Source organism: Papio anubis, chromosome 4, assembly GCF_008728515.1.
Source record: "Papio anubis isolate 15944 chromosome 4, Panubis1.0, whole genome shotgun sequence".
NCBI classification, from domain to species: Eukaryota; Metazoa; Chordata; class Mammalia; order Primates; family Cercopithecidae; genus Papio; species Papio anubis.
In genome coordinates, this window is record NC_044979.1 from 127157218 (window position 1) to 127180842 (window position 23625).

Genomic DNA, 23625 nt, shown 5'->3' on the forward strand with positions numbered 1-23625 from the left:
CTCTTCTAATTTGATTGCACAGGAGTGTCTGTTTTTTACTGCATCACTGAATATTGTGGAATTTTTATAGCTGAGAGGTAAAAATAGATACATCTTTGTAGTCTTGGTGTACATTTCCATTTTCATATTTTCAAATATATGAGCCAACTGCCTTTTTCATCAACTTTTTGTCTATTGTGTTAAATACCTAAAATTATGTTAAAATTGATATCTCTAGGATGTTACAAAAAATTTTAGGTGATTTTTGTGTCTTAATGTCTTTTAAGGTTGTTCTTTTATATGTTTTATGTATCTTTTAAAAATTTTCTCCTAGATGTATTTATTGTAGCATATGTCATCTTTCCCCCCCATTATATTTGCTAAATTTTCATTGGTTTTCTATATAAAAATTATTTAAAAATAATATTGTGGAAAAATATGCATAACATAGAATTTATCATTTTAATCCATTATTAAGTGTACATAGGCCGGACGCAGTGACTCAGGCCTGTAATCCCAGCGCTTTGAGAGGCTGAGGTGGGCAGATCATGAGGTCAGGAGTTTGAGAACAGCCTGGCCAGTATGGTGAAACCCTGTCTCTACTAAAAAATACCAAAAAAAAAAAAATTAGCTGGGAGTGGTGGCACACACCTATAGTCCCAGCTACTCTGGAGGCTGAGGCAGGAAAATCACTGGAACTTGGGAGGCAGAGGCTACAGTGAGCCAAGATCATGCCACTGCACTCCTGCCTGGGCAACAGAGTGAGACTCCATCTCAAAAAAAAAAAAAAAGTGTACATAAAGTGACAATAAAGTACATTCACACTGTTTTGCAACCATAACCACCATTAATGTTCATAATTCTTTTTGTCTTGCAAAGTTAAAACTCTTATGTATTTCCCATTCTCCACTGTCTTACAACCAGTGTTCTACTTTCCTTCTCTATGAATTCTACCATTCTCGGTAAACTATGTAAGTGGAATCATACAGTATTTGTTCTTTTGGAATTGATTTGTTTCAGTTAGCACAATGTCCTCAAGGTTCAGCATGTGTCAAATTTATTTTCCCCTCTAAGTCTTAATAATATTTCCTTGCATGTAAATACCATATTTTGTTTTTTCATTGCTGAAGATGTGGGCTGCTTCCAGCTTTTGGCTATTGTGAATAGTGCTACCATAAACACAAGCATACAAATATTTCTTCAGTCCCCTGCTTTTAATTCTTTTGGATATATATTTAGTAATGAAATAGCTGGATCATATAATTCTATATTCTAAACAGAAGAATGTTCATGTTATGTTTGTTTTTTTCAAGAAATGTCCACATTGTTTTTATAGTGACTGCACCATTTTACATTTGCACCAGGAGTTAAAAAGCATTCTAATTTCCCCCTCTTCTTTATACCACTTGCTCTTTTAGGGATTATGTTGTTTTTTGTGTAATAGCCATTGTCATGTGTGTGAAATGGTATCTCAATATGATAGAACATTGATTTTTATATTTATTTTATAAACAGGTTTATTTTATATCCTGCCACTATGCTAAATCTTGGTATTTGTTGAATCTCTTGGCATTCTAGGTGTATTATATCATCTGCAAATAGAAATTATGTTTTTATTTTTTTCCTTTGGGAATTACATTTGATCATGCTATGTACAATATGCTAGGCACTGTTCTAAGAAGTATTAAGATAGTAACTCGTGACATCAAAATACAGTGTGAGCAGGAGTGAAGACAGACATTTCCAGAATTATGGCTGAGAATGTGACAAAAGACATCTAATAGAGAAGGAAGTTGGCTAAAAAAGGGCCTGAAACTTAACCCCACAATTAAAGAGTCAACTTTTGTAAGTTACATAGGCTCTTTGTGTCTCACAGCTCATTTGTGAAACAGAAATAATAACAGATTATTTATTTTATTGTTGAGTATGTTAAGAGACAGTAATATCCTGACTTGAAAATTAAAATATTTATCACTATAGTTAACTGAGATAACAGTAATAAGAATATGTCAATTATTGGAATAGATTAAATAATAGTTCATTTAGTAGGAGCATCAGCATTTTAATCCTGCAAAAAATGTACGTCTTTCTGTTTACTCTGTACAAGCTACTTAGTCACTCTTTACTAATTACTAAAAACCTCCTAATTCTTAGTAAGGCCTTTCTAGGGCCACCTAATCTTAGTCGTTACCCACATTGTTTATCAGGATTCCCTTCTTTAGCTCCTTCTTTTTTTCCTTATCTTGCCTGGTGCAAACCACAGTTTTGCTCTGGTTTTCTGTCATATATGTTTGGTTAAAGACATCTGCCTTTATGTAAATTCTAACCAATTATAGCTGTGACATTTTCCTTGAAACATGTAAATTCTGTGAGTTCTTTCTTATTTGAAATCTATATCTTTACCATATTATGGTCACTCATTTGAAGTAATAAACATTTTTAAAAAATACTAGATAAGAAATTTTGAAACACAGCCAACAAAGAGTTATTTATAACAAATATTAAACTACAGTTGTTTGTTGAGCATGAAACACTTATGATTACATTTCAATAGGTTCAGTGCTCTCAAAGTATGTTTTTACAGTGTATTTTTAATTAACCTTAAGCAGTATACTGTTTTAAAAAGTAAAACAAAAAAACTATTCACAATGGCAAAGACATGGAATTAACCCAAATGCCTTTCAAGAGTGGACTGGATAAAGAAAATGTGGTACATATGTACCATGGAATACCATGCAGCTGTAAGAAGGAAAAAGATCATGTCCTTGACAAGGACATGGATGGAGCTAAAAGCTGCTATTCTCAGCAAACTAACACAGGAACAGAAAACCAAACACTGCACGCTCTCATACTAGTAAGTGGAAGCTGAATGGTGAGATTCATGGACACATTGGGAGAACAACACACCCTGGGTCCTGGCAGGGGGCAGGGTGAGTATCAGGAAGAACAGCTAATGGGTGCTGAGCTTAAGACCTGGATGATAGGTTGATCTGTGCAGCAAACTACCATGGCATACCTTTACCTATGTAACAAACCCGCCCATCTGCATATGTGACCCAGAACTTAAAAGTTCATTTTTTTAAAAAAAAGTAAATAAATACCTAAAAGTGGGTGTATTTGTAGTACAAATATTCATAATAAACATATACACACAAACTATTTGAAAACAACATAATCTGATATCTTAATGCAGTTATATTCTGCTTTATTCCTTATATATTATAAAATATGGATTCATGGCATAATTGTCAAAGGCTTCCATGTATTCCTACCACATATCCATTATGGCTGATTTGTTAATTTTTTTTTTTTTTTTTTTTTTGAGACAGAGTCTCGCTCTGTCCCCTAGGCTGCAGTGCGGTGGTGCCATCTCGGCTCACTGCAAGTTCCGCCTCCTGGGTTCACACTATCCTCCTGCCTCAGCCTCCCGAGTAGCTGGGACTACTGGCACCGGTCACCACTCCCAGCTAATTTTTTGTATTTTTAGTAGAGTTGGGGTTTCACTGCGTTAGCCTGGATGGTTTTTTTTTTTTTAATTTGTTAATTTTCCAACAAAGCTGGGATAAAAACATCTTCATGCTCATGCTATAATAATTTCTGACAGTATGCCCTGGGTTACTCAAAAGAAAATGGAGTTGTTTTGCTCATGTTTTTGACACTTGGGTCAGTCATCTACAACAAATAAGAGGAGCCAAGGACATGTGCTGCCTGTGAGTCACTCAGCATGTGTCAGGCAGGCCCTGGGCTGAAGGGAGGCTCCAGGTGTCTCAGAAAAGGGAGGTTCTGTTCTACTGCACACAGACTGTCACACTGTGAATTGTTTCTGAGATTGCATGTCTCTCCCAAGATCAACAGGAACTGAGGACACATAGGAAATGAGTGATGAGGGCAGACTCTGTCTCCCATTTAGCTACTAGTATGCGATTCTGCCCCCCGGACACATGCACACTACATAATAATGTGCTCACACCCCTCTTAGGACCAATCTCCATGCTCACGAATTGCAACTACATTTTCTTTGCTCCTAGAGTTTTCAGCCAAACACAAGTGCCTAGAGGACTTTAAACTTTTCCCTGTCCCCAGACCCTAAATTTGTGGCAACACCCTAGTCCATCCACTCAACTGGGCTTCTGAGTCACCTGAACGTAGTCTCTTCTACTTGCACCGATGCAGAAATAAACCAGAGCATAACCCTTTCTAAGCCACTATCTGTAGCACAAATTAGTCTTTCTACTAACTCTGGACTGTCCCCTGCCCATAGGTCCTATAAAACTAAATAATTCAAAATTTAAGCTGTTTGATACTCTAAATTATTCCAGGCCTTAAAGGAATGTAAATACAAGATCTGGGTAATATGACAGGCAGCTGTAACAAGGCAGCTGTCACCTTTGTTTTTCTGTCTATGGATTATACCTACTTCCACATCTGTATTCTTTTGTCAGGTGTTGTAAATGGCTGAAGTGCCCCATGGAAGACCTTTTTTCTTTTCACTATTGACTTTCATTATAGATTAACCTATTACCTATGGCTATTGTATTACCTTTGTTTTTTTTTTGAGTTGGAGTCTCACTCTGTCACCCAGGCTGGAGTTTAGTGGTATGATCTTGGCTCACTGCAACCTCTGCCTCCTGGGTTCAAGCGATTCTCCTGCCTCAGCCTCCTGAGTAGCTAGGATTACAGGTGCGTGCCGCCACGCCTGGCTAATTTTTGTATATTTAGTAGAGACGGGATTTCACCATGTTGGTCAGGCTGGTCTTTAATTTCTGACCTCATGATCTGCCTACCTCAGCCTCCCAAAGTGCTGGGATTACAGGCGTGAGCCACCGCACCCAGCCGGCTCTTGCATTGTCTTAAGGTGAAATGTGAAATACACTCTTAGGTTGAAAAGGAAAGAAAAACCAGTTGTAAAAGAAAAGTAGGAAAAAGACACTGTAACTGATGAATTTTTTGTAAATCTTAAACCAGCCTTGTATAGAAAACATTGTAATCTTGTTAAATTTCTTTGTTTTTTTGCCTGTAGAAATAAGAACTCAAGTTTCAGCTATGAAGCACTCATCTCATTTCACTAGAGCCTTTGTCTCCTGGGTGACTGTTTCTAGCTTTTCACTTGAATAAACTCTAGAACTGGATGTTGAGGGTTTATTGATTTTTCAAATTATTTCAGATTAACAGTTCTTCATAGCATCTTTCTTCTGCCTTGACTTCCTTACCAAACCCTCTTTCATGTGAAAAATTGTTCCCAATGCCACTCCTCAGGTGCCTGATTCAAATACCTACTGGAAATCAGATGTCCATGAGTTGAAGGTCATGGCCTTAGACTTGGCTGTTGTAATGGCAAATAAAAATTAGAAATACCAGACTTAATTATCCAACTTGAAGATAAAAGAAGACATTTGTTCTCCTTTTTAAAAATATTTTAAACAATTTTTATACATAAATTTATTTTGTGTCTCGATTAAATACATGCAAATCATTTACATAGGTAAATAGGACTTTGTCAGTCTTTTTAACTTAGAAATGTGTTTCTCTAGGACCTGGGAACCATTGCTTTGAAATATAAATGGTTTATGTTCCTGTTGGACAGTAGGTAACTTCATAAAATATTATGAAGCCAAGGAAAGCTTATTTTGCTTTTGAATATAGCCAATTTAAATTTTCATTGAATATACACAATGTACAGATAGCCTTCTCAATTACCAGTTTAATTTAGGATAAACTATATATGACAGATTATGCTGTTAAGTCTTCTACTTAAAGACTAAATATGGTGATTTTTATTTCTGCCTTTGTAATCTCAGCAGATTGCCTATGATACATATCACATTCTAGTTTAATTATGTAATGAAACAATTTTCTTCTACCATTTTAGTGTGTCTCTGAGGTTGGAGATAATTTTGTTTTCAATTATGCTTTAAAAACACTGTACAGAATTACCCAACAGAATATAAACATAGGATGTACGCACAAGGCTTTAGTTCAGAGAGGCTTTTCTCTCTTTGGCTTGCCCGAAAGTCTGCAGGCAGAATATTTCTCTGCCTATTTGTGATATACAGTCCCTTCCAGAGCAGTTCAGCCAGATTTCTAGAAAAATAGTTTCACAGCAGAGCAATCAACCATTCCAGCTCCATCTTTCAATGCACTTGGCATTTTCAGATCTGAAAGTAATTCCAACACCATGGGACCCTGAGTCTCAAACCTTTCGCCAATAGGCTAACGTTTTGCAAATTTTGTTTATCTTTTCAAAAAACTAACTTTTTATTATGTTTATCTTTTCATATTTTGTTTTATATTCATTTATTTCTGTTACAATTTTTCTGCTAATTTTGGGTTTGGTTTGCTCTTTTCTAGTTCTATACAATACATCAATAGTTTATTTGGAGATTTTTTAAAAAACTTTTTTTGATGTAGGCACTTATAGCTATAAACCTAAGTACTTCTTTCACTCTATTCATAGTGTTATTATGTTTTTATTTTCATTTTTTTCAAGAACATTTTAATTTTTTCGTAATTTCTGTATTAGCCCACCAGTCACTCAGGAGCATGTTTTAATTTCTGTATGTTTGTATAGTTTCCAAAGTTTTTTCTGTGATTTCTAGTTTTATTCTATTATCGTCAGAGAAAATACCTGATATAATTTTATTTGGGGGGAGATTATTTTAAGAGTTATTTTGTGACCTAACATATGGTCTATCCTTGAGAATAACCCAGGGTCTGAGGTGTAGAATTTGTATTCTGTAGCTTCTTGATGAAATGCTTTGTAAATATCTATGAAGTCTGTTTGGTTCACAGTGCAGATTAAGTCCAATGTTTATTTGTTGGTTTTATTATCTGGTTGATCTGTCCACTGCTGAAAGTGGGTTGTTGAAATCTCTAGCTATTATTGTATTGGGATTGATCTCTCTTTAGCTCTAATATTTATTTCATATATCTGAGTTCTTCTGTGTTAGGTGCGTATAAATTTGCAATTGTTATATTCTCTTGCTGAATTGACCACTTTATTATAATATAATAACTTTTATTGTCTCTTTTTATGGTTTTTTTCTTGAAATCTGTTTTGTTTAATATAGGTATAGCTATTCCTGCTCTTTTTTGGTTTTCATTTGCATGGAATATCTTTTTCTATCCCTTCATTTTCAGTCTTTCTTCGTCTTTATAGGTGAAGTGTGTGTCTTGTAGGAAACAGATTGTTGGGTCTTGTTTTTATTTTTACCCACTTGGCCAATCTATGTCTTTTGATTGGGTAGTTAAATTAATTTACATTCAGTGTTAATGAGTAAAGACTTACGTCTGCCATTCTGTTATCAGATTTCTTGTTGTGGTATTTTCTCTTTTTCTCTCCTTTTCTCCCATTTGTCCTTTCTTTTGGTAAAGATGATTTTATCTAGTGGTATGTTTTATTTATTGATTTTCTGTATGTGTGTCTATTGTAAGTTTTTTGATTTGAGGTTACCACGAGGCTTGCAAATAACATCTTATAACCCATTATTTTAAACTGATGGCAACTTAACACTTGTTGTAAAAATGAACAAACAAGCAAAGAGAAAAACTAATAAAAAATACAGTTTAACTTTTTCTCCCAACTTTTTAACATTTTGTTGTTTCTGTTTATAGCTTATTATACTGTCTATATTTTAAACTTGTGGTAGTTAGTATTTTGAATATAACAGCCTCAAAAGTAGAAATATAAGAGTGATGGCCTTAAAAAGGAGGTAAAGAAAGAGTTATTTTTAATAATTTTAAGTATAGACTAATCTTTTAGTCTTCTCAAAATATGAATAGTTTACACACCACATTTACAGTGCTAGAAAATTTTGTGTTTGTCTGTGTCCTTCATATTACCAGTGAGTTTTCTACCAGATGTTTTTTTGTTGCTCATTAATGTCCTATTCTTTTAGACTGAAGAACTGCCTTTAGCATTTTTTGTAGGACAGGTCTGGGGCTGTTAATAAAATCTCTCAGCTTGTTTATCAGTTTTCTTTTTTTAAAAATAGTTGAAATATATTTTTGATGGATGTATTATTCTAGGATAAAAGATTTTTCCTTCAGTATGTTAAGTATGTCATGTCACCATCTCCTGGCCTGTAGGATTTCCACTGAAGAGTCCACGGTCAAACATGTTGGTACTTGTTTGAATGTTGTTTCTTTTCTCTTGCTGCTTTCAGAATCCTTTATCTTTGACCTTTGAGAGTTTTATTATTAAAGACCTTCAGGTAGTCATATGTAAGTGAATTGTGCTTAGTATTCTATAAGCTTCTTATACTTGAATATTAATTTTTTAGGTATGGGAAGTTCTCGTTATACCTTTGAATAGACTTTCCACCCAGAACTTTTTCTCTACCTCTTGCAGGCCATAACTCTTAGCCCTCTCGAGGCTATTCTTTTCAAATAACCTGTGTTCAAACTCACTAATTCTTTCTTCTGCTTGATCAGTTCTGCTGTTGAGAGACTCTGATGCATTCTTCAATGTCATTTGAATTTTCAGCACCAGAATTTTTGCTTGATACTTCAAAATGATTTTAATCAATTTAAGTTTATTGGATCAGATTCTGAATTTTTTTTGTTGTTATTTTGAATTTTGCTGAGCTTTTTCAAAACAGCTGTTTTGAATTTCCTATCTGAAAGGTTACATATGTCTGTCTCTCAGGATTTACACACTAGTGCCTTATTTAGTTTTAATGAGGTTGTGTTTTCCTGAATAGTCTTAATTTTTGTGGATGTTCATTGATGTCTGGGCATTAATGAGTTAGGTATTTATTTTAATCTTTGCAGTCTGGGCTTTTTAATACTTTCTTAGAAAGGCTTTCCAATTATTCAAAGGGAATTGAGTGTAATAGTCTAAGTCTTTGATCATTGCAGTCATATCTGCATTAGGGGACACCCCAACCTGAATAACATGGTGATGCTTGGAGACTTGTAGAGGCACCACCTTGGTGGTCTTAGGTAAGAACCAAGAGAGTCTCTGGGTTACCAGGCTGACTCTTTTTCTGTTTTTTTACTTTCTGTCAAATAAATGGAATTTCTGTCTCCGTGCTGAGCTGCCTGGAGCTGGGGTGGGTGTAACACAAGCACCCCTGTGGCCACCATTACTAAGACTACACTAAGTCAGACCCAGAGCCAGCAAAGGACTGGCTCTCACATAAGGCCCAGAGTGACCACTACCTAGCTACCGCTGATATTCACTCCATATCCAAGTTCTCTTCAGTCAGTAGGTGGTGAATCCAGCCAGTCTCATGTCCTTCCCTTCAGAGCGGTGAGCTCTGTTACCCACCCTGGGCTGGGGAGAGCAAAATGCCATTTGGTAGGAAGAACATGGAGTCAGAAACCTTAGGAATCTACTTGGTGCCTTATTCTGCTGCGGCTTAGCTGGCATTGAGGCCATGAGACAACATCCTTCCTACTCTTTTCTCTCCTTTCTCAAGCATAAGAAGCCACTCCCCATGGTCACTACCACCCAGAGCCCATAGCAAGTACTGCTAGGCTACTGTTGATATCCAGTGAGGACCCAGGGGCTCTTCAGTCAGCTTGTGGTGAACTCTGCCCGGCCTGCTTCTTTTGCTTCAGGGCAGTGGGTTCTTCTCTGGCCCAGGGTAGTTCCAGAAATGTCATCCAGGAGCCAAGGCCTGAAATCAGAGACCTCAAGAGCTATCTTGTTACTGCTACCTCACTATGGCCGAGCTGGTAATCAAGCTTCAAGACAAAGTCTCTTTTCTCTTCCCTCTCTTTTCCTCAAGCAGGAGTCTCTTCTCAAGCAGGAGGCTGCCACAGCTTGGATTGCACTGCACTGGGTCTCACCACCCAGGGGCTGCAGCAAATACTACTTGGTTACTGCTGATGTTTATTCGTGGCCCAAGGTGATGAATCTGCCAGAACTGGTATCTTCCCTTCAAGGCAGTGTGTTCTCTTCTGGCCCAGGCTATGTCTAGAACTGTCACCCAGGAACTAAGTCCTAGAATGGGGGCCCTCAGGGCTTTTTCTGGTGCTGTATTCTACTGTGGCTGAGATGATGTCCAAGTTGCAGGACAAAGTCTTCTTTACTATTCTTTCGCCTCTCCTCAAGTAGAAAGAAAGATTTTCTCCTGGAGCTGTGAACTGCACTGCCTGTGCCTGGGGTAAGGATGATGCAGGCACTTTCTTGGCCATCCCAATTGGCATCTCACAAAACACCAGGATTTGCCCAGAAATTGCAGTCCCAGTGGCTTACACTGCCTTTCAAGTTTATTTAAAACCCCAGAGTGCTTTAGCCCATGGTGATGGGGCTACCTGAAACCCAGGTTTTGATTACTGAAATGGACATTCCTCTCTGACTATGGCTAGTCTGAGTGCTTCATCCGTAGGCTCTGGTTGAATTCTGCCCTATGTTGCTTTCTGCTGTGACATGCAGCACTGAGTTTTACTGCAGTCTCACAATCACTGTGCTCTCTCTTCTGTAAGCCCATGGATTTTTCTCTCTTTGCCAAGCTGCACTGCCCGGGAATGGAGGGGGGCTGCTGTTGGCAATGAATGGCTTTCTTGTCTACCCTCTTGAGTGCCTCTTTCATGTGATGCTAAAGCTAAAACTAGTTCCTGTGACCACTCCCCAGAGTTTTGCTTCTTCTGAAGATGCTTCTTATTTCAGTAGTCATTCTATTTGGTGTTTTATTCCAGGGATGGTTGCTGGAGGGTGTTTTTTAGTCATCTTGCTCCACTTCCCCTGCGGCCATGTTGTTTGACTTAAGTGCTGCATGTGAGGCTAAGGCGAGCCCAGGGTCAACCACGAGTGCTTTCAGAGACATTCACAAGAGGTGAGTTTAGTTTTAGTCCCAAATAAAGATCATAGAGACTGCTCTGCTTGGGTTTGGTAGGGGCAGGTCAATGCGACCCGTATTCCCATTGCTGCAGTAGAAATTGCTGGCATCTGTGGCAGAGAAGGGCAGTGAGTATTGGAAAGGGGGAACTCACATTTTGTTTTTATACAGGAGTTTACTGGTTCTGAACCTCTCCTGCGATAAAGGACAAACAAAGGCAGACTTCATCTGCAATTCTAGGTCCTTCTGCCTGTGGGTGTAGTGGTTTCAAGGGAAGGAGTTTCACTGATGCTTCAAAGGTGTATTCTCAAGAAACGGGTTTAATTTGTGCAGATAATCACACCTGGAAGGGATCACAGAGAAGGAGGAGAAAAAGAAATGGCTTATTCTGAGGTGACTGTGTGTCAAGTCAGAGACTGTGTCCACTTTTTCTTCTGAAATATCGTGTGTGTAGAACTTGCAAATGTTTACTTCTCTACTTGTGATATTCTTGCCTAATCAGTTTAACTCCTTTTTCACTTTTTATTCTCATACTAGTCAAGGGGCTCTGAGAAATACTATTTTCTTATATACTAGAGCCTTCTCTTTATTCCATATATCCCAGGTCTTAATAAGCCATGAAAAAATTGTCACCATGAATTTAGCCTGCAACATTACAAATGTTCCTTTTGTGGCTGTAGAACCTGGAAAGGTGTGGATGCCCAAGATTCTTGTTTGAGATGGGATCAGGTCCTTGGTTATCAGTGAAGGAGACTATATACTGTTTAGCTTCCATTAAATCTATGCAAAATGGCTTATAAAAACGCACATTTAATGAGAATGTTCTTTACTGCCCAGGATAACTCAGAAAGTTCTGAATAAAAAATAATTAAAAGAGACTTCTTCTCTAGGTTGCTAAAGCAAGGAAATAAGAGAGGACACAAACAAATAGAAAAAAATTCCATGCTCATGGATTGGAAAAATCAATATCGTGAAAATGACCCTACTGTCCAAAGTAATTTGTAGATTAAATGCTATTCCCATCAAGCTACCTATGACTTTCTTTGCAGAATTAGAAAAAAATACTTTAAATTTCATATAGAACCAAAAAAGCCCATATAGCCAACACAATCCTAAGCAAAAAGTACAAAGCTGGAGGCATCACACTACCTGGCTTCAAACTATACTACAAGGCTACAGTACCCAAAATAGCATGGTACTTGTACCAAAACAGATAATATAGACCAATGGAACAGAACAGAGGCCTCAGAGATAATACCACACATCTACAACCATCTGATCTTCGACAAACCTGATGAAAACAAGCAATGGGAAAAGGATTCCCTGTGTAATAAATGGTGCTGGGAAAACTGTTTAGCCATAATGCAGAAAACAAACTGGACCTTTTCCTTACACCTTATAGAAAAATTAAGTCAAGATGGATTAAAGACTTAAATGTAAATCCATAAAAACCTTAGAAGAAAACCTAGGCTTCAGGACATAGGCATAGGCAAAGACTTCATGACTGAAATACCAAAAGCAATAGCAACAAGAGCCAAAATTGACAAATGGAATCTAATTAAAGAGCTTCTGCACAGCAAAATAAACTGTCATCAGAGTGAACATGCAGCCTAAAGAATGAGAGAAAATTTTTGCAATCTATCCATCTGACAAAAGGCTAATATCCAGAAGCTACAAGGAACTTAAACAAATTTACAAGAAAAAAAAAAACCCCATCAAAAAGTAGGCAAAGGATATGAACAGACACTTCTCAAAAGAAGACATTTATGCAGCCAACAAACATGAAAAAAAGCTCATCATCGCTGGTCATTAGAGAAATGCAAATCAAAACTGCAGTGAGATAGTATCTCATGCCAGTTAGAATGGTGATCATTAAAAAGTCAGGAAACAGATGATGGCGAGGATGTGGAGATATAGGAACACTTTTTTGCTATTCTTGGGAATGCAAATTAGTTCAACCATTGTGGAGGACAGTATGGCAATTCCTTAAGGATCTAGAATCAGAAATACCATTTGACCCAGCAATCCTGTGATTGGATTATAAATCATTCTATAAAGACACAAACACATGTATGTTTATTGCAGCACTATTTATAATAGCAAAGACTTGGAACCAGCCCACATGCCTATCAATGATAGACTGGATAAAGAAAATGTGGCACATAAACACTATGGGATACTATGCAGCCATAGAAAAGAGTGTTCTTTGCTGGGATATGAATGAAGCTGGAAACCATCATTCTCAACAGACTAACACAGGAACAGAAAACCAAACACCGCATGTTCTCACTCATAAGTGGGAGTTGAACAATGAGAACACATGGACACAGGAAGGGGAATATCACACACCAAGGGCTGTCAGGGGATTGGGGACAAGGGGAGGGAGAGCATTAGGACAAATACCTAACACATGTGGAACTTAAAACGTAGATGACAGGTTGATGGGTGCAACAAACCACCTGGACACATGTATACCTATGTAACAAAACTACACATCTGCACGTGTATCCCAGAACTTAAAAAAAAAAGAAGTTTAACCAAAAAAGACAAAGACTTATTTATACACACCATTAGAGATTACAGAACATGGGAGATATTTGTAGCTTAAGTTTTTGCTTAAAACTGATGTTTCTTCATGACTAGACTCAGATTAAGTTGATCCTTTTTTGTGTTAATAATAGCACAGTAGTGTCATATCCTTCTTTGTTAATCAGCACCTGATACAAATTTCTTTTAATATAGTTGATCTTCATTTATTTACTTGGTAAATATGCTCTTTGACTTTTTTTTTCACTCTAGAGTTAATTATTTTACTATTTATTTTTAATAGGTACTTTGGGGAGTTTTAGCAAGTGATGTGCAAGAACAAGATTAAACCACATTTAGTCTGATAGCTCTTCTTACCTTCTCTTTGCATATAGCTTCCTATGGAAAATGAAGCCTCTCATCTTTCTTTATTGGCCAAATAAACTAAAAACCTAGGCTGTGCCACTTAGTGAATTTTTGACAAAATATTTTCCTTGGGCCAGAAGCAGTGATACCACTGGCAAACTATTTATCAATTCAGAAACTCAAGCTTTACCCTAGATCTTCAGAGTCAAAATCTACATTTTAACAAGATCTCCTGTTCATTGATTTGAGAATAAGATTTGAGAAGTATGCTTTTAACTCACCATGAAGTTTCCATATGGGAAGTATAGACAACTCATCTTGTATTATGTAAATATGGCATTAAGAAATGTACATGCCTGTGTTAATGTCCTTTATTTTATACAGTATCATCAAGAAAAGTGTTATATATCCACTGGTTTCATGATCTTATGCCATCTTTTCTCAGAGTTAAAAATACATTAGAGAATATTTCCGTGCTAGAAAGTATCCTATTAGATAACTTCGGTAACTCATGTAAGTCAGAACCAGCTCTCTTTACTCTCATTTTACCTGATGTCAAATCAAGAATTCTTTCTATGGTCACTTGGTAAATATGTTTTGTTTTTCAGGGAGTGTTAACATTCAGGGATGTGGCCATAGAATTCTCCCCAGAAGAGTGGGAATGCCTGGACTCTGCTCAGCAGCATTTGTATAGGGATGTGATGTTAGAGAACTACAGAAACCTGGTCTCCTTGGGTGAGAATAACTCCAATATACAACTCACATTCTACATTAAATATTTTATTGTTCTTTTTGTTTTTGTTTTTTTGGGTTTTTTTGGAAGTTCTGCTTTGCATAAGTGAGTTCCAGAATCCTGCTTCAAAAAGAAAAAAATTGGGTATCTGTTCAGGTAGAAAATACAAGCTTTAAGTTGTTTCATCTTAACATTAATCTTTCCCTTTTTTGAGCTCATCTGTATACTTCAGTCTAAATTAGTGGTAATATCAGAAATTTAATAGCATAAAATATTGTTACCCACACTTAAAAATGCAATTTTCACAACTGACTTTTGATTCAGTATTACTGGGTAATAGAGCTGAGAACTCACACATTTAAAATGCTTTCTAAATATTCTAAAGTTTATATTATGAAACAGTAAATTGGAATTAATTTTCTAGAGTCTTCTATAATATTCTTTCTTCTCTACTGAGCACAGCACAGTACAAGATTGGTAATCGGATTATCCTAGCAAGAGTCATGTTATTTTTTTCTATTAAAACAGGTCTTGCTATCTTTAAGCCAGACTTGATGACCTGTCTGGGGCAAAGAAAGCCCTGGAGTGTGAAGAGACAGAAGACAGTAGCCAAACACCCAGGTAGGTGGGAGTGAATGAAGCAAATGACACAAATGACAGAACCCAATGTCAAGGAGGAAGCCAGACCTTTAAACATGCTTCCAGAAACTCTGCTCCAGTGGAAATAGTTTCTGAGAAGCCTTCATTTCTTTCTCTTGCTTTAACATAGGGGAATTTTTTGTCCCGTTCTTGTGAATTTTGCAAGCACTGTACTTTCCCTTCAGTAATGTGCTTTGTTTTGTTGCTGTTTTTTTTTTTTTTTTCTTTGAGTTTACAGTGTTAATGAAAGTCTTTTTCATGGCTTAAAAGAAAATGTGTCATTTGACTGCTTTTCCATTGCTTGGGAGAAACAGCAATATCTATATTTTTGAGAAACTCTATATTAAACCATTTTTTAAGTTCTCTTTTTGGATAATGTCTAAATATATAAGTTTTGGGATAATTGCAGTTTGGATCAGAAATCCCAGGAACACCACAAAAAGATGTTTGCTTGCTGGTTTATAATTTTCTATTCTCTGGAGGCTTCAAATGTGATTTTATGGAAATTTATACTCAGTAATTATATCAAAACAATAAGCATCTCCCTAAATGAAACAACTCTAAAATTGTGTTACTTCAAATATTATTCTTTTCATATAAGCAAATATTGGTAAATATGGCCAAAGTCCTCAACTATAATATAGTTCAGTGTATCTACTTCATACATTTATTAAATATACTGTGTCACTGGGGAGCTTGAAACATTGCTGAGTACGTATTAAACTCTCAATTTTAACTTTATTTTAAATAACATCATTTTGTGATTTTATTTAGTATAAAGCTTACTGTAACTCATTCATATGTGTATATATTTATAAACACATTTATGTATGTGTATGACACACATGTATATAATCTCAGTAACAAATTTTTTTTCACAAATAATTGAATATCTATATATTGTATACAGTGTATTGATTTTATATCTATATACATAAAGAAATGATTAATACAATCAAATTAGTGTACAAACACATTTATGACCTTACATACTTACCTTTTTGTAGTGAGAACAATTAAGATCTCTCAGCAAATTTTCAGCATACCTAACAGTATTACTTTCTATAGTCATAAAGCTGTACATTAGGCTACCATAACTTATTTGTCTTTAACTGAACATTTGTACCATTTGAACAACATGTCCCACTTTCCCCACCTCCAGGGCCTAGCACTCACCTCTGTACTCTCTTCTTCTAGGAGTCCAACCTTATATTCTCCATAGAAGTGAGATACTTTGTGTTTCTTTCATGTTTCACTTAGCATAATGTTATCTAGGTCCATCCATGTTGTGGAAATGGCAGGGTTTTATTACTTTTTATGGCTGAATAATATTCTGTTTTGTATATATACCATGTTTTCTTTGTGCAGTCAGTTTCCACAAACACTTTAGATTGCTTTCCTATCTTGACAATTGCAAAAAATGCTTCGATGAACACGGAGGTGCTGGTATTTCCTTGAGATAGTAAATTTACTGTATATGCAGACATGAGATAGCTAAATTGTACAGTAGTACTATTTAAAAAATTTTAAAGAACCTTCATACTGGTTTTCATAATGTCTCTGAAAAATTACACATCACCATGAAGGTAAAGCATTTCTTTTCTTTAATATATTCTTGTCAACACTTGTTATAAATCTTCTTTTTGATATTAGCAATCCTGACAGATATAAAGTAGTATCTCACCATGAATTTAATTTGCATCTGCCAAATTGGTGACATTGAGCACCTTTCTATATACCTGTTGCCCAATTAAATGTTTTCATTAATAAACATTTAGTCTTTGGCTTATCTTTTACATCTTATTATTATTATTATTATAGTTGTTACCTTTTATTTTCATGAGTTTCTTATATATTTTTGATTCTAACCACTTATCAGATATGGTTTTCTTATTCTATTTTTTTCTTGGTTGTGCAGAAGTGTTTCAGTTTGATGCAGCTTAATTTGTCTGTATTTGCTTTTATTGCTGTGCTTTTGCTGTCGTATCCCAAAACTTATTTTGAAGACCAATATTAAGGTTTTTTAATATGTTTTCTTTTAAGATTATTAAGAATTTTGTCATACATTAGAGTCCTTATTTTATATTTAGTTAATTTTTAAATACAGTGTAAGAAAAATGGTCTAATTTTATTCTTTTACTTGTGGGTATTCCCTTTTCCCAGCCCTAAGCATGGAAGAGACTGTACTTTCTGCATAGTGTGTTCTCAGTGCCTCAGTGTCAAAGATTGGTTGATCTTACAAGGATGGATTTGTTTCTGGGCTCTCCATTTTGCTCCACTGATATCAATGTGCATTTTTATGCACAGATCATGCTGTTTTTATTACAATAGTCTTCAAATGTAGTTTAAAATCAGAAAGTATAATGTCCCTAGCTTTGTTTTTAATTCTCAGAACTGCTTTGACTATTCAAAGTTTCTTGTAATTCCATATAAATTTTAAGATTGCATTTTCTATTACTTTGAAAATTTTTACTAAAATTTTAATAAAGGATTTATTGAATCTAAATTTTCCAATTTTATACACGGATTTCAGCAGATAAAAATCTTATCTTGGGTCAATTAGCTGATAGAATCTTTTTGGGTATGCAGTGCAGAGGGGTTATACGTGGGTCACATGGCTACTTCTTGTTCTGTTGTGGAGTTTGCCTTTTGTGGGTTTGTTACTAGGAGCCTGGGTAGTTGTTAATCATATGTTATTTCTTGGCAGACTGAATTGTCTTTAGGAATTTGATCTGTAGGGCTAGCTCTAGGGCAGTGTTGTGCTTTAGGGTTGGTATATGGTGGGCCTGATGTGTGTTTCTTACTGAATATGTGGCAGGATTTCCCCAGGTACTCCTCTGTGTACTTAGGTTGGCAGAACTGGCCACAAACTGTGACTATCCATGCTGAAACTGAATCACTGAACTGTTTCAGAGAGCACAGTAAAGGCCAAGGTCTACAGACCTGCTGCTGTAACCACAAATAGGCATCTTTCTCTGGGACCCTGGATGTGCAGAACCATTCCTAGACTATGGGTGGAAGGAGCTGGAGATGGTTATGGAGTCACTGCAGAGCTTTAACTGGGGTCAAAATAGGTGACCCATTTCTTAGTCTGCAGCCAAGACCAAGGGTTTTCACGTTTGCCACCTGAATGAAGGCCTGCCTTTTCGAAATGACTCCAATCAATGTTTAGCCCTAGCAGGTTTTAAAACCCTCTCCCTGAAAAACAAAATTATTATGATGGTCTCTTCTTTGAGAAGTGGTCTCACCATATCACCCAAGCTGGTCTCAAACTCCTGGCCTAAAATGATGCTGCTTCTGCCTTAGCCTACAAAGTTGTTAGGATTACAGGTGTGAACCACCATGTCTGTCAACATAATGGACTCCATGTAGTATTTCTTATAAGACTCTTCTAAGGGTAATGAACACCCTTACCTTTTGTTCATATTAGAAAGTCTTTATTTTTTTCTTATTGTTAAAGTAAATTTCTCCCAGATTAAGTATCCTTGGTTGGTAGCATTTTTTTTTCATCACCTGGAAATTTGGGAAGTCCTTAGTCCCTTTTTTCTTCAAATAACCTCTCTACCTACGACTTTTCCCCTGCATTCTTCTTCAAAGAATCCTTTCATGAATATATTGGTCTCCTTGATGATATCTAATAAGTTACATATTCCATGTTGATGTTTTTCAATTTTTTTTTGTTTTTTTTTTCACGACTCAATATTTATAAATAACATGTCTTTAGTTTTCTGATTTTTGTTTTCTGGTCAATTATTCTGTTGTGACTCTACACAGTTTTTCAACAATTATTTCTCTGTTCCACAATTTCTTCTGGGTTCTTTTGTTTTTGTTCTTATTGAGTATACTTAGTATCATTATTTTGACATCTTTGTCAGATAATGCAAAGATCTTCTTTTCTTAAGGATTGAGTTTTGGAAATTTATTTCTTCAAATGGGGTATATTTTCTTTTTTTATGTCATGCGATCCTTTTATGAAATTTGGAAACTTGAAAACAGCCATCTAATCTAATATTTAAAGACTTGTTTAAAGACTGGCTACAGCAGCGAGCCAGGGTTGACAAACATGTTCTCATTTGTGTCTTTGGACTTTTGTGTGTAATTTCTAAGTTAAGGAGATTTTTTTTCTCGTTTTCTTTTCAGATCCTATAATTTTTTGCTTCCCTGGTTGACTGTGGCATTGCAGTTCCTCTACTATTGCAACAAGCATTCATCTTTCATCTAGTACATGCAAGCTATAATTCTCATTACTCCAGCATTTTCATATTAAGGGAGACAGACTCTTATTGATTAGACCATCTCCTATAATTTCAGAACTTTAAACAGACCCACTGTTCTAGATCTCTCCTGAGGGTAATACTGGGAGTTGATTGTGCTTTACTTAGCCCAGTTGCTGTTGAGGGAAAGAAAGGTTGTGCTGGAAAGTCTTTAAGCTAGACCTGGTTACCTTCTGCAGCATAGAAAATATTACTGGAATTTGAGAAGAGTGGAGAGAATAGCCATACACTCAGATAGGTATGAATGATTTAGCAGATAACATATGTGAAATGTCCAAAGGTGAAGGAGAAAACAAGAGTTTAAAATGTGGATTGGGAAGCTGTTCTCCAATGGAATTGATTCTTGAAAAGCCTCTTACTGTCACGGAAGAAAATCGTTTGATGTATGCTTATTAGGCTTTTGAATTCTCTGAAGTCTTCAGTTCATTTAATAATGTGCTGGTGCATTCACAGTGAGAGACAAACTCCTCTTTTTATGTTGTGAGGTTCTAAATGATCTAACTGCTCTTCTGTTTCTTTGAGGGATCTGGAAAATTTGTGCAAATTTTTGGAGACCACTATGTTAAGCTGTTTTTAAAAATCTGCTTGTGCCTTATGTTAGACATCTGTGAGAGAAGTAGGAAGACATTGAGATTTGGTCAAGAGATTTGAGAGAGGCTAGGGACAGATGTCATATGTTTTCTGCTTTATAATTTCCAGTCAATTCATTATACAGAAAATGAAAGTGAGAACTTTTATCAGAGCCTAAAGCATCTGATTAAGTATAAGAAAATCTAAACACCTATTTCACTTTGAAAGTATCTTTTTTAAAGCAGGAACTAAGTTTAGAAATTTAAATGCTATATGGCAATACCTCTACTGTGGAATAGTTGATTTTATCTACCCAGCTCACAGAATTCCTAAAAACACTAATACCATAGGTTACTTAGAACACTGTCCAGCATATAATTTCCAAATTGTTACCTATTAATAACTACTATTTTTTAAATTTTATCTTTACTATGAAGATTACTAGGGCTGTGTCCTATATATGTATTTTTTCTTTCTGGTTTGCTGTATACCAACTATGCCTGTAATTTCACAAGTTCTGAGCTAATGTGCCTAAATGTATGTTATATGAAAAGTGAATTAGATAATTAATAGGTACACCACATATATTAAAATCTTTTTTTATATGTTTATGTTTACAACATACAAAAAGTTATCAGTATTTTCATCAACTTTTCTCAAACTTTATCTACATAATTGTATAAACTTATTTCTAATTGTTCATTTTATTTTATATCATGTTGTACTATATTTATGTTGTTTATATTATTTAGTAATGTAATGCTTTGCTTTGCTTCCAAAGGTCACCTTATTGCCTTTACATTTTGTGCTAAAATAGCAGCTATATATTAATGACATAATAGATATGTCCAGTGTTAAGAGCCTATTTCTTCATATTTTCTCATCAAAGTTTTTTATGAATGATTGTAATGCATTTTCTTTAAAATGTTATTGCTTTCACTATGTACTAGTGATTCAAACTTTATTGTCTTCAATAGCAATGACATGAAATCAATCTAGTTGCCCATCAGTGGTGGATTGGATAAATATGTGGTACCTATATGCTGTGAAATACTACACAGTCAAAAAAAGTTATGTTCTTTGTTGTAACATTGATGCAGCCGAAAGCCATTATCTGAAGTAAATTAATGCAAAAATAGAAAGCCAAATACGGCATGTTCTTACTTATAAGTGAGAGCTAAATATTGGGTATACATGGATGTAAAGATGGAAGCAATAGATGCTGGGGACCACTAGAGGAGGAAGAGAGTAAAGAGACAAGACCTGAAAAGCTACCTATTGGGTACTGTGCTATCTAACTGAGTAGTAGCAGCAATATCCCAAAACTTAGCAGTGCATAATATACCAATATGAATCAGTCATCCATATATTGCCAATATAATTATTTCTGTGTTTATTTGCCTGTGTAAAACATTGCCCCCATTTTATGACTTGTGTATTTGCTTTTTGTTGCTGTTATTGTTATTAGTCAATGATTGTTTTGTTGTTAATTGTGAAAAATACAAGGGCCAGGCGTGGTGGCTCACACCTGTAATTGCTGCACTTTGGTAGGTCAAGGAGGGTGGATCACCCGAGGTCAGAAGTTCAAGACCAGCCTGGCCAACATGGTGAAACCCTATCTCTAGTAAAAATACAAAATTAGCCAGGTGTGGTGGTACGTGCCTGTAATCCCAGCTACTCCGGAGGCTGAGGCAGGAGAATCGCCTGGACCCGGGAGGCAGAGGTTGCAGTTAGCCGAGATTGTGCCACTGCGCTCCAGCCTAGGCATCAAAAGTGAAACTCCATCTTAAAAAAAAAAAATATATATATATATATATATATATATATAGAGAGAGAGAGAGAGAGAGAGAGAGAGAGAGAGAAAGAGAGAGAGAAAGCACATTTATAATCTTTAATGTTTTCAATTATGTAGTTCAGCTTTGTTAAGTATATTGACTTTGTTAGCAACATATCTTTAGAGCATTTTTGTTTTTATAAAAGAAATATGCTATACTCATGAATCCACTACTGATTTTTCCCATTGTCTGGACCTTTACAAACCTCATTCTATTTTCTATTTTTAAGAATGTAACTATTTTAGATATTCCATGTAAGTAGATTCATACAGTATTTGTGTGTGTGTGTGTGTGTGTCTGGCTTATTAAATTTAGCATGATGTCTTCAAAATTTGTCTTTATAATAGATATTAGAAGATTTCTTGCTTTTTTAAAAGCTAATTAATATTCCTTTTTTTATATTTTAAATTATATTTATCCATTTGGTAAGGAAAGTTTAAACTAATTTTACCTATTGGCTTTTGTGAATAATGCTTCAGTGTGGTGTGCAAATAACTCACTTGACTGTATATTCCAGAGTTTATGTCTGTGCTGCATTTTGTTTCATTACTTTGGTGTTCTACCTTTATACCAATTGGTGTTCTACCTTTATACCAATACCAAAGTGCTTTGATTACTATAGGTTCGTTTTGTGTGTGAAAATTATTAAGTGTAATGCTTCCAATATTTGTCTTCTATTTAAAGATTGTCAGGCTTTTCATAGTCCCTTGAGATCTTGTGAAATTTTGTGAGGTTTTTTTTTCCTATTTTTGGAAAAGTAAAATTTAGAATTGAAAAGGGGTGTGTTGAATGTGTGGGTCACTTTAAGCGGCATGGACATCTTCACAATATTATGTCTTCCAACCCTTGAAAAAGAGCATGCTCAGAAGTGTGTTGCTGGCTGGGTGTGGTGGCTCACGCCTGTAATCCCAGCACTTTGGGAGGCCAAGGTGGGCAGATCATGAAGTCAGGAGATTGAGACCATCCTGGCCAACCTGGTGAAACCCTGTCTTTACTAAAATACAAAAAAATTAGCTGGGCATGGGAGTGTACGTCTGTAGTCCCAGCTACTTGGGAGGCTGGGGCAGGGGAATCGCTTGAACCTGGGAAGTGGAGGTTGCAGTGAGCCGAGATCATGCCACTGCACCTCCAGCCTGGTGGCAGAGTGAGACTCCGTCTCAAAACAAAAAAAGAAAAGCAAAAGAGTATGTGTTTTAATTTTTATATATTTTTAAATGTTTCAGCATTTCTTCTGTTACTTCTAGTTTCATTCCACTTAGGCCATAAATAATTGTAAAATTTCAATTAAAAAATTGTTAAGACTTCTTTTGTGGTGTCACAGGTGGTCTATCTAGGAAAATGTTTCATGAGTAATTGAAAAGAATGTGTATTTTGCTGTCTGTACATTTGTTAGGTGTAATTATTTTGTAGTGCATTCAAGTTTTTTGTTCCTTTATTGATATTCTGTCTATATTATTTATTCCTGAAAGTGAGGTATTGATGTATCCTTCCATTATTATATTGCTGTCTAATTTTGCTTAAATTCCATTAATGTTTGCTCTATGTGTCTGTGAAAACTGTCAGATATATTTCTAGATTCTGAGTGAATGAACCCTCCTGCTATAATTGAATGTCCTACTTTCTCTCTTGTGACTTTTGACTTCAATTATATGAAATATGAGAGTTTTCGAGTTAATAAATTGTTACCTCTTCTCCTTTAATTTGGTTAACACTTGCATGGAATGTGTTTTTCATCCAGACATTTTCAGTCTATTTTTTTTGTTAGCTCTGAAGTGAGTCTCTTGAAGACATGACATAATTAGGTCTTGATATAGATCATAATATGGTTAGATTTTTTTTTTTTTTCATTTTGAAGGACACTTTTGCTGGATATAGCATTCTTGCTTAGAATTTTTTTGTTGTAATCTTAGGTTCTAATT

At 35.7% G+C, this 23625-nt stretch overlaps 1 pseudogene; it reads left to right on the plus strand.

Moving 5' to 3' along the window:
* Positions 1-23625, plus strand: part of LOC101005623 — a 51505-nt pseudogene that overhangs the window by 22423 nt on the left and 5457 nt on the right.